This window comes from Panthera onca, chromosome C1 (genome assembly GCF_046562875.1).
Source record: "Panthera onca isolate mPanOnc1 chromosome C1, mPanOnc1 haplotype 2, whole genome shotgun sequence".
In the NCBI taxonomy this organism is placed as follows: Eukaryota; Metazoa; Chordata; class Mammalia; order Carnivora; family Felidae; genus Panthera; species Panthera onca.
The window spans coordinates 82,796,077-82,808,684 of record NC_138346.1 but is presented as its reverse complement, the minus strand read 5'-3'; the positions used below and the strand labels follow the sequence as shown (position 1 = coordinate 82,808,684).

General features: G+C 33.2%; 1 protein-coding gene across 7 annotated transcripts in view; it reads left to right on the top strand.

Annotated features, from left to right (window-relative positions):
* Positions 1 to 12,608, top strand: part of MBD5 (methyl-CpG binding domain protein 5) — a 443,648-nt gene that overhangs the window by 23,818 nt on the left and 407,222 nt on the right. The window contains exon 2 of one of the 7 annotated variants that reach the window (XM_078451301.2): positions 5,562 to 5,684. The exons of the other annotated variants lie outside the window; for them this stretch is intronic. The gene's annotated coding sequence lies outside the window, so the exon portion shown is untranslated. The remainder of the gene's footprint in view (positions 1 to 5,561; positions 5,685 to 12,608) is intronic. 7 annotated transcript variants of the gene reach the window in all.

The following is a 12,608-nucleotide window of genomic DNA, read 5'->3' as shown; positions in this document are numbered from 1 at the left end:
ATGAGTGGAATCATATGGTATTTGTTTTTCTCTGACTTACTTCACTGAGCATAATACACTCTAGCTCCAATCGTGTCATTGCAAATGGCAAGATTTCATTCTTTTTGATGGCTGAATAATATTCCTGTGTGTGTTTATACACACACCATATCTTTATCCACTCATCAATCAATGGACATTTGGACTTTCTCCATCCTTTGACTATTATTGATAATGACTATTATTGATAAACATTGGGGTGCATGTACCCCCCTCAAATCTGTATTTTTTTATCCTTTGGATAAATACGTGATGCATTACCTACTAAATTCTTAACCTAGCTACAAAATATCAAATCAGTGACATTAATGAGCATGAGGATTGTAAAAAACCGCAGTTGTTTGTACTGGGTTACTCATTTAAATTGAAAGAAATAAGTTATGAGTAATAAACATTTTAGCCCCTGGGTCTGTAGGTATGTATAATACAAATTAATGAAAATTTTATTAAGACTTTAAGACTTATTTTAGTCTTAGCAAAATATACATATTTGCTCTTAAAATATATCTGCAGTTACTCAAATGTTTAATAGACATTAGACTAGGATTTCCAATGATAGCTACTTGAGAGTACTGCTAAATCAGAATAATTGAGGTAATCCAGTGACTTTTGCAATTGTTTAAAAATATATTCATCTTTACTTCAGATGTATATAGTGATATAACTCTTTCCAAGAAGAATCATCTCTATATCTGAATGAATCAGCCTTATTTGTAATGCACATATTAAGTAGCGGTATGTAAATCAATGCTGCTAAAACAGTTTAAAGACTGCTTGAAAATAGTATGTAAAATTGGAGAAACATTTCCTTCTAAATCTTATTATGGTCTTAATTTATTTTTGCTGGTTTCCTTCATAGATAAATTCAGGGTTGAACTTTAGACTAATAGGGACATGCCGTTATCTCATTTCAAATGATTAAATCTGGATTAATGAGCTAGTATGCCCATGTTGCTGAACTATTTAGTATTAATGCATAAACACTTTTTCACCATGGCACTGAGAGATGGGTTATGAATCCAGTACTCTTAGGACTTTTTGTTTAAACACAGAAGAAAGAATTCCCTAGTTACGGATTATAAAATGTATTTTAGTCAATTTTCTTATCAAACATGTTGTTGGGAGACAAGAGAGTCCAGATAAAATAATATAAATAGCTCAGTGAAGGATCTTTATTGCTAAGAGGAAAAAAACTTATAAGGTGATCAGTGGTAAGTCAGAAATATCATTTCTGTGTGGGAAAAATATTTGTGCTATTGTTACATTATTTATTGATAAAATAAAAAGACCTATAAATGCCCATCTGTGTATTTCTTTCTTAAAAGCAGATTAGAGTTAAATATTATCAATGTAAAATCTGTTATTCCTAAGGTCCTTATTTCTGGAAAATACATGAAAATACCCTATAAATTTTTTCCATGTTTCCTGTGATCATCCAAATTTACATAAAAATTACAGTTTAGATAGTTATTCTACAAGGATTAAAATTTAGTTAATAATTTTATCACTGCATCTTATTTCTGACTAAAAGTTTATTTATGTTTTCCTACAACATACAACTTCTTATGGTATCTTTTTCAGTGTATTGAATTTAATTTCTTGGTTCCCTTTCATTTCCTCACATGCATGGGAGCACACACACATGCATGTATACATACACATATGTATATGTTGTTTTATTTCTTCAGTAAGAATGACATATATTTTTATATTTGACTAAATGGATTACAGTGTTTATAGTTATAATAGCAGCTAATGTTTGGATTAACATACAAACTGGTACATAATAATATTGTTTATGTGCAGTATGCCTTTTAATACACACAGTCACCAAATACACACAGTCACCTTCAAAGTAAGTAAAGTTTTTATTCCCATTTTATTTTTTTTAATTTTTTTAAATGTTTATTTATTTTTGAGGGAGAGAGAATGTCAGAGCATGAGCAGGGGAGGGGCAGAGAGAAAGGGAGACACAGAATCTGAAATAGGCTCCAGTCTCTCAGCTGTCAGCACAGACCCCAACGCGGGGCTCAAACCCATGAGCTGTGAGATCATGACCTGGACCGAAGTCAGACGCTTAACCGACTGAGCCACCCAAGCTCCCTTATTCCCATTTTATAGATAAGAAAGCATATTTGAACTAACTCCATCAAGGTCACATGACTAATAAACTTTAATCTAGGCTTAATATCAGTGTTTGACTTTTTTTTTCCATTTTGTTTGTGTGTGTGTGTGAGAGAGAGAGAGAGAGAGAGAGGGAGAAAGAGAGAGAGAAAGCACCACATGTGTGGTGGAGGGGCAGAGAGAGAGGGAAACACAGGACCTGAAGCAGAGATCATGACCTGAGCTGAAGTTGGATGCTCAATCGACTGAGCAATCCAGGCGCTCCTCAGTATTTGACATTTTAACCAGTATATGTTAGTAACTTTGAAGATGACTTTAAAATATAATATCCGAAGTCTTATATTAAAAACAATATTTAAAAAAAATACAGATTTTTCTCTCCACTCATGAAGAACTCATGAAGGAAAACTATTAACTTGCCTACTTATTATATATCAGAAATAATTACGAACACTTTTACATATAGCATTTAATTCTTATTTATGAGATAGGCCTTGTTATCCTCTTCTGCAGTTTTAAGCTAAGGATCCACTTTTTAATTTGCTGAAGGCCATACATTATCTGAAAGTGCCAATATCTGACACCATAGTCCTCATGACTAGTGAATAAAAGACTGAACTTGGATCGCGTCATTTTCTCAAGTAGACTGGATACTGATTATTCCAGGATAAAGAGCAGATAAACCAGGAGTTACAGGTGAAAATATCCTCTAGCTACTAGTAAATGTATAGAAATGTTATCTTTTTTCTTTCTTAATTGCCTTCATTTTACAAAGTATATAAGGATTCTTTGTATATAGCAATCTAGAAATTTTGATGATTTTTCTTAACCCTATAATAGATAATAAAATTGTGTCTAGATTTATGTACAGACTCATGGTCCACACAAATCAAATCAGTTCACCAGGGGTTTGTTTTATTGTTGTTTTAATGAAGTCTTTATATGTGAGTGATGTGAAGGAAGTAAAATCCAAGATCTGCAAAAATTTTAGCATTGGTTGAGAAGTCTACATAAACACATCAAATTAATTCAACAACATATGATTAGGTCCTAGATTAAGTGGTTAACATTGTGTCCCAAAGGTCCTTCACAGTCAGCATTTCTGTGATTAAACTCACTAACATCTCTCACAAATGTCTCTTCTGCTTATATTTACTCTCTTGGATAGTGTCATTCTGTTCCCCCCAGGTCCCAAATTAGAAATGTCACAATCCTCTGCTATCTCTTGCTTTACCTCCATAGTCAGCTAGTCAGTAACTTCTATAGAATTTGTCTCCTTCCTAACACCTAAGTCTGTTCAGTTCTATCTTCACGTTATGCTTATTTCTGTTGCTTTAGCTCATTCCTTGGCTAGGCAATGATAGTAAATAGTCTCTTTAGCTAATGAGTCTGCCTCTGGCCTTCTCTATTCCATATTCTGTCTTTCACTGAAGTTAGTTGTTCTCAGACATAAATCTAGTTATGTCACTACTCTGATTAAAGTCCCTTCTTCTCAGCTTATATAAAACCTTATTTTCAGTCTGGCACATAAGTCCATTATCTTTATTTTACTTTATCTTAGACCTCCAACCTCACCTCCTATTACTTTTCCCCTTGTCTTGTTGCAATTCAGCAAACTGCTTCCTCCTCAAGAGTATGTTGTGCTTCTTCAGGTCTCCTTGCCTTTACACATATGCTGTCTTCTGTACAGTGCCTCTTACCTTACCCATTCCTGGTTGCCCACCTCCTCCCCCCCGCAAATGAACATGTTTTACTTTAAAACCCAATTTAGATGTTACTATCAAATCATCTTAAACCCCCCCCCCAGCAAAATTAATTTACTTTTTCTAGTTAATGGCACACACATTTATCTTTTTTATCATCAGATAAAGTTCTCTCTTTACCTTCAGTGCCTAACTACTCCCAAGATTTTCTAGTGCTTGCTTTGTTTTTATTTGTACTTTGAAATCTAGCCTAAGCCATAAAAGATTCATGTCTCAGGTATATTGTAGACTTTAAGACCGTGACCTTTGCAAAGAGACAGACCTGGATTGAAATAAGGGCTCTGCAACCGAAAGGAATGGATACATTTTGTGTGGAGAAGCGGGAAGTTTTAAAAAGGAAGGAACATGGGCAATAGCAAATCTGGATGTTTTTCACATCCTTCTTGGCCAGTGTTAGGGGCAAATCATACCTCAAATCTACCCAGGGGCCAAATGGAGACATAGAAATGTGGTTGGCCAAGATTTTTATTAAATGCCTCAATGTTTGTGTGGCTTTGTGTTACACAATCACTACAGATACAAGGAGGAGTAAGAAATGGATTCTGCATGTGAAAAAATTCAGAGTGAATAAGAAAGATAAGTAAATAAATATAAAGTCTAGAAATTTGCATTAATAAACTAACCCTGATTTATAGAAACTCCTTATGATAATATATTTTTGGCAGAAAAACCTCAAATCCAAAGTGATGCCCTCACAAAGTTTTAAAGTGTGAATTGGAATTCTACAGATGAATAAGGTGGTAAGGACTTAGTAGACTAACAACAGCATATACTAAGGTATTAAGTGCAAAAGCAGCAAGATCAGAGAAACCATTGTTTGCAAGAATTCATACCAATGGCTGTTTATTTTAGAAAGCCTCATAAAGAAGCCTCCATTAAGATACCATAGATAATTCCCAACTTAAGTGTTTAAATATGCTCTCTTAAAAAAAATCCTTTTATATTAATTTATCCTTTCCCTTTGAATATAAAGTAGATAGGAGCATGAACTGGATATCAGAATTTGAGTTCAAATCCTGAAATACTTAGCTTATTTAAGCATCATTTTATCCATTCAGAAAAAGGGGATATTATCTTTACCTACATCTCCAAGTTTTTACAAAGATTCGGAGAGAGAATGCATACAAAGCTGTTGGCACAGAGCCTAGTCCATAAGAAGGTCTCAATAGGACTCCTGATAAGCCTTTTTTTTTTTAATCTCACATATTTAAGATGTGATTTATTGATTGCTTACTATTTATTAGGTGCTGGCATTACAAAGATGAGTAAGGCACAACCTCTGCTCTTGAAGAATTTATAATTTAGTGAGGATATGTACTATATTCTACTGTATACTGAGAATCAACAGTTATAACCTGACACATGCTTTAATGGTGGGGGTGGGAGGTTATAAGAAGGTAAGAACTGAGAAAGGAGCACCCAAAACTCTTTGGGGGCATTAGAAAAGTTCATCAAGGAAAACTGTGACTTGGAGAATGAACAGTTGTCTGGTTTTGAGTTGGAGGCTGAATAGGACTGAGGCTTTCCAGGGAAAGTAAGGTTAAGGCAATATAACTTGTTCAGAGAAAAACAAGTGATATGAAACCTCTGAAAGAAAAGGATGATAGTAGAAAACATACACTTGAATCTTCTCAGGTGGAACTCACTAGTTGAAAAGTGCCCCAGAGGACCGGAAGTTCCATCTTTGCTCCTTTGAGAAGAGAGAAGAGAGAAGAGAGAAAATCCTCAGGGTGAAAAATTGCCCTGTCACAGCCTGAGGTACTGACAAGTTCCACTCATAAGGCATGGGGTCTTGCCTGGGTCTAAGCAAACATTGGTAGTGCTCTGAACAGTGAGCATTGAGCACTGAGTCAGTGGGCGAAACAGGAGGAGCAAAGTGACACCATTTCATTAGTGATACTAGTTTCTGAGAGGTGGTGCCAGCAGCAAAAGTAAAATTGACCATGTTGTGGGAGTTGGTAAGAAGTTGCCAACTTCTTGGCAACTTTTTTTGTGGTTGCTTAAAGAGTCTGGTAACAACACATGTGATGCATTGACTGACTAGACTGTGGCTTGACTGCCCGGTGGTATACTCACTGGTTCTTGGCAGCCCAGTAGTTTGTACCCAGAAATTGGACAGCACCTTATTTCTCTAGAAGCTAGAAATCACGTGACATGTGGAGGTGGTGGGATATCCCAGGGAGTCAGCTATTCTTTACCTTTCCTTTGAACCAGGGGAAGAATTTTGGTAGTACTAGAAATCCCTGGAAACTCTGGGAATGTACTAGTCATAGAATAATCGTTCTATTGTTTTATGCTCCAACTATTTCCAAACTATGAGGCCTTTTGCAATATCTTTTAAACCAGTAGGTGAAGAAGAAAAAACTGAAATTTGTTGAGCATTTATCTTGCTCTGGTTGGTTGGGTTTTTTTTTGGGGGGGGGGGGGAGGATTTATTTTTACTTTTATGAGATAAAATTTAATTTTGACCATTTTAGAGTGTAGTCAGTAGTTTGGGGTATATAAACAATGTTGTGGAACCATCATCACTAATTCCAGAATATTTCTGTCACTCCAAAGAAACCTGTGAGCAGTCACTTAAAATTTCCCCCTCTACCACCCCCTGGCAACCTGTAATCTACTTTCTTTTCCTATTGATATGCTTATTCTGGACATTTCATATAAATGAAATCATATAATTGTGTCTGGGCTTATTTTATTTAGCTCAATCCATGTGGTAGTATATCAATACTGCAGCCCTTTTTATGGTGGAATAATTTTTCATTTATGGTTATAGCAGCACATTTTGTTTATTTATCAGTTGATAGACATTTGGTTTGCTTTCACTTTTTTGGTTGTGATGGATAATGCTGTTGTAAACATTTAAGTACAAGTTTTGTGTAAACATGTTTTCAGTATAGGTAGGCATATACCTTGAAGTTGAATTTGCTGGGTCATATGATAACATGTTTAACATTTGAGGGACTATCAGACTGTTTTATAAAGTGGCTGCAACATTTTACATTCCCACCAGTAGTCTATGAAGGTTCTAGTTTCTGCACATTCCTGCGCATTCTTGTTATGTGTCTTTTGTATTATAGCTATCCTAGTTGGTGTGAAGTGGTATCTCATTTGATTTTGATTTGACTTTCCTGGGGATAATGATATTCAACATCTTTTCATGTTTTAAATGGTCATTTGCAGAACTTATTTGCAGACATGTATATTCAAATCTTTTACCCATTTTTAAAATGAGTTATTTGTCTCTGTATTTTCTTTTTATTGTTGCGTTTTAAGAGCGTTTTTTTTATATATATTTTTGGACATGAGATTCTTATCAAATATATATATTTGCAAATATTTCTCCCATTTTGTGTGTTGTCTTTTACTTTCTTGGTAATGTCCTTTGATGCACAAAAAATTTTAATTGTTACAATTTGTTTATTTTTTGTCATTACTTGAAATTTTAGGGTCCTGTTTAAAAAATTAATGTCGAATCCAAGGTAACAAAGATTTATACCTTTGCTTCTAGCAGTATATATTTTTAGCTCTTGCATATAAGTCTTTGATCCATTTTGTGTTAACCTTGTATATGGTATGAAGCCAAGGTCCAAATTCATTCTTTTGTACATCCAATTTTCCCAACACTGTTTGCTGAAGAAACTATTGTTTCTCCATTGAATGACCTCAGCACCCTGTCAAAAATCAATTGGCCATAAGTGTATGGGTGTATTTCAGACTCTCCATTCTTTTCTATTGATTTAGATGTCTCTCCTTATATCACTACCACAGTGTTTTGAGTACTGTAGCTTTGTAGTAAGTTTTGAAATCAGAAAATGTGAACCCTCCAAATTTTTTTTTTTTTTTAATTTCTAAGACTGCTTTGGCTACTCAGGATCCTTTTTATTTCCATATGAATTTTAAAATCACCTTGTCTCTTTCTGCAAAAAGGAAGGAAGGAAGGAAGGAAGGAAGGGAAGGAAGGAAAGACAAGAAAGAAAAAAAAAGAAAAGGCCTGTTGGAGTTTTGATAGAAATTGCATTGAATCTATAGATTGATCAATTTGGAGATTATTACAGTCTTAATAATGTTAACTTTCCAATCCATGAACATGGGTTGTGTTTCCATTTATGTAGGTTTTCTTTAATTTATTTAAACAATGTCCTGTAGTTTGCAGTGTGCAAGTCCTACACTTCTTGGTTAAATTTATTCCTATCTACTTTTTTTTTTGATGCTATTGTAAATGGATTTTTTTTTTAATTTTCTCTTTGGTTTTTTCATTGCTAGTGTTGAAAAATACAACTGCTTTTTGTATTTTGATCTTATATTCTACAACTTTGCTGAACTCATTAGCTCTAATAATTTTTTCCAGACTCTTCAGGGTTTTATATCAATAAAATTATGTTATCTGCAAATAGTGATAGTTTTTTCTTTTTTTAAACTTCTTCCTTTCTAGTGAGATACTGTGTTTGTTTGTTTGTTTGTTTTTTTCTTACCTAATTGACCTAGCTAGAACTTCATGCTGAATAGAAGAGGCATGAGCAAAGATCCTTTTCTTGTTCCTGGTCTTAGGGAGAAAGCTTTCAACATCTCACCATTAAGTATGATTTTATCTGTGGGTTTTTTTGTTTTTTCTTTTTTTTTTTTTTTTTTAATGCTCCTTCAGGTTGAGGAAATTTCTCTTCTACTCCTAGTTTGTTGAGTGTATTTTTTTTTTTTTTTGTCATGAAAGGTTGTTGGATTTTGTTATATGCTTTTTGCATCTATTGTATTGATCATATGGTTTTTCCCTTTGTTCTATTAATATGGTGTATTATAATTCATTGAATTTCAAATGTTAAACTGACCATGCATTCCTAGAATAAATCCCATTTGATTATAATGTATAATCCATATAAATGCTGCTGGATTTGGTTTTCTATATTTTGTTGATGATTTTTACATTTATGCTCATTAGAGATACTGGTCTATAGTTTTCTTGTGATTTCTAGTTTGGGTTTTGGTATCAGGTTATAATGGTCTCATAGGATGAGTTAGGGAGTATTCTTGCCTCTTCTCTTTTTTGGAAGAGCTTGAAGAAGATTAATGTTAATTTTTCTTTAAGCATTTGGTAGAATTCACCAGTAAAGCCATCTCGTTCTGGACTTCTATATTAGTAATTTATTTATTATTGATTTAAATCTTTTTACTTGTTACAGGTACATTCAGATTTTCTACTAGGAACTTGTCCATTTCATCTACATTATTTAATTTGTTGCCATACAATTGTTTATAGTATTCTCTTATAATCCTTTTTATTTGTATAAAGTCCTCAGTAATGTCCCTGCTTTCATTCTTGATTTTAGTAATTTTAATCTTCTCTTTTTGTTTTCACTTGGTCATTCTAGCTAAAGGTTTGTCAATTTTATTTATCTTTCCAGGGAGCTGACTTTTGATTTTGTTGATTTTTTTCTCTTTTGTTTTTCTGTTCTCTATTCTTTATCTCTGCTCTAAACTTTATTTAAGTTTCTTCTTTTTTCTTTGCATTTACTTTGCTCTGTTTCTAGTTTCTTAAGGTGGAAGATTATGTTATTGATTTGAGATCTTTCTTTCTTTTTTTTTTTTTTAAATGTGAGCATTTACAGCTATAAATTTCCCTTTTAATATTGCTTTTGATGCTGGCAGGCTGGGTCTGAGGACCCAGAGAGGCATCTCACAGGACCAGGGAAGAGGGTCCTTGGCTTCACACAGGTTAGAAATTAAACATGAGCCAGAGAAAATGGAAACAGAGTTTAATGAACAGTGCAAGTAAAAGAGAATAGCAGTGTCTCTGGGAGACTTGGAAAGGAAAGCAGAATGAGTCATCTCTTAAAGCTTGGGGTTTATGTTAGAAAGGGGTCTGTGGTTCCTTCAGGAATCCACGGTAGGGTCCAATCAAAGGTGAGTGTCAGGTGAAGATACATGATATTCCACAAATTACTGAAGGTAGGAAGCCAGTCACAAATGAGGTTTTTTAAAGCTAATGTCCTGAAATGTGTTTGGGATCTGGGTCTTCTTAGATGTTAACAAGTGTTTGCGGCCTAGGACAAAACTGAGAGAATGATTAACTTTTTTTCTTTCCCCTTGAAGTGGGAACACAGCTTCTTTGGCTTATTCAGAGGCAAAATATGGAACATGAATAAGTAGGGCCTCACAGATAAACAACAGAGATGGAGCCTTTCTAAAATGGAGACCCTTCAACTTCCCTACTAAACTTTCACTGCATACCTTAAGTTTTCGTATGTTGTGCTTTCATTTTCTCCTGTTTTCAAGTATTTTCTGTTAGACAACTTCAGAAGTGTGTTGTCTAATTTCCACATATTTGTGAATTTTCCAAATTTCTTTCTGCTGTTGACCTCAAATTTCACTCCTTTGTGATCAGAAAACACACTTTGAGTTCAGCTTTTCAAGCTCAGATATACAACATTTCTGTTATCATAGATTTTCTTGGATAGCACTGCTCTAACATAGTGCTTTTTAAAACTGTGTTTCACGGAGCAGTACTGATTTGCAAACTGTCACTGTTCTGTGACAAAGTATAAAAGTTGAAAATATTTAGAAACTTTAATAGTTGCAACATCCAAGCCCATGACTAGTTATCTAGCAATTCATTTGTATTATATTGTACATGAATATTGATCTGTAACAGATTGGAAATTTTAATAAATACAGCTGGTTGTTCACAATGGATAGTTTCAGAAGCACTACTCTAAGGTAGATTTATATAGAATTACAGAATCACAGTGTATACATATGTTCAACTTTATAAGATAAATTCATTCTGTTTTCCAAAATTATTGTATCAGTTTATGCTCCTACTACCAGGGTATGAGAATTTCCATTGCTCTGCTGTTTCTTTGACCCTTGATGTTTCCTTCCCCAATCCCCTTTTTTAAAAGTTTTGCCATCTGGTAGGTGTGAAATCTTACCTTAAAATTTGCATTTCTTCAATGACTAATGAGGGGGGTTAAGTATATTTTAATAGGTATATGATATAGTTGTGATTCCATTTTGGCATTTTAGGAATTCTTTACATGTCTGGATGTTAATTATCTGTTGGTTATTCATGTAGCAAATACCTTCTTCCATTTCACATTTTGTTTTTATGGTTCTTCGATGAAAAGAAGTTCTTAATTCTTTTTATTTTGTGTTTAATAAATTTTCCTATAACATATTTTTAAGTTTTAAAGTATTGTCTTCTACATTTCTTTATACCTACCTGCATCTGAAAGTGATTTCTGTGTAGACTTTGAGATAAGGATCTAATTTTATTATTCCCTTCAGTGGCTAATTGTAACAGCATTGTTTATTGAATGGATTCCCTTTTACCATTAATTTTTAATACTCCATTTGTTTTAAATTGTGTTTTAATATATGTTTGGGTCAGCTTCTGAACTTACTATTGTGTTCCATCAGTCGTTTGTCTAACTGTTGCATAAAATTGCTACACCTTTAAAATAAATCCTGATAGCTGATAGCATAAGCCTTATCACATAGTGCATCAATGGAAATATGATAATCAGAATATCATAGTCTATTAGAAACTTCAAATGGATTTTTATTCTAATTGACCTCAGTATTATAACAAGTCTTTAAGTCTAAGACCATGGGATACTTCTTGTATTTTAGCCTTTAATGTCTCACAAAATTTTGAGATTTTCCCAGTTTATTTTTTCAGTATAGTTTTGGTACTTTAAAATACATTGTATCTCATTTTTGTACAGAAATGCAGTTATCTTTTGCATATTTGTTATTTATTCAGAAGGCTTACTAAGCACTCTTTTACATTCTAATAATTTATATGTACATTCTCAGAGTATTTTCAAAATAGATCACCATAATCAGCAAATAGTGAAGTTTTATTTGTCCTTACCAAGCCTTATACCTATTATTTATCTTCTTTGCCTTTATTTGGGAGCTAGAATCTCCAGTTCTGATAATAATGGACATCTTTGTAATGTTGCTTCTTAAAAAGAGTTCTTTCTACATGTCACCTTTTAAGTATGACTTTTTTTGTGTGGATGCCTTTTATTAGATTTTTAAAGTCCTTTTCTGTTCCCAGAATTAAAAGTTTTATCACACACAAATACTGAGTTATATTAAATGCAGTTTATTGAGTTATTTATATGATTTTTCTTCTTTAATCTGTTATTGAAAATGTTAATTTAAATTATGCTTAAGTGATTTTCTAAATTAAACCAACTTGGCATTCCTGTTTTAAACCAACTTAGTCATGTTGTAACACCTTTTTTCTACATCGCTAGATTAGATTTTTAAATGTTTAGTTTGAGCATTTTGCATCTCTTCATGAAGCAAGACTGCTTTGTATATGTCCTTTTTAAAAAATTAGTTGGTATTTATCCTTTTTTTTCTCATTCTTTGGAAGTGTTTATATAAGGTTGGAATTTTGTTTGAATGCATGCTGAAAAATATCTGTAATCCATCAGAGCTGGTGTTTGTGTTTGTGTGTGTGAGAGAGAAGGTTTTTAACTTTTATAGATATAATTGCTTTAGTGGTTAAAGAATATTCAGTCTTATTCTTTAGGTAATACATTAGGAAGTTTTTAGGAAGTTACCTATATCTGTTTTTTCTTATTTATAGGCATAAAGGTGTTCCTAATATTCTCTTATCTGTTTAATATATGCATTATTTGTTACATTCCACTCTTCATATACAGCATTTTT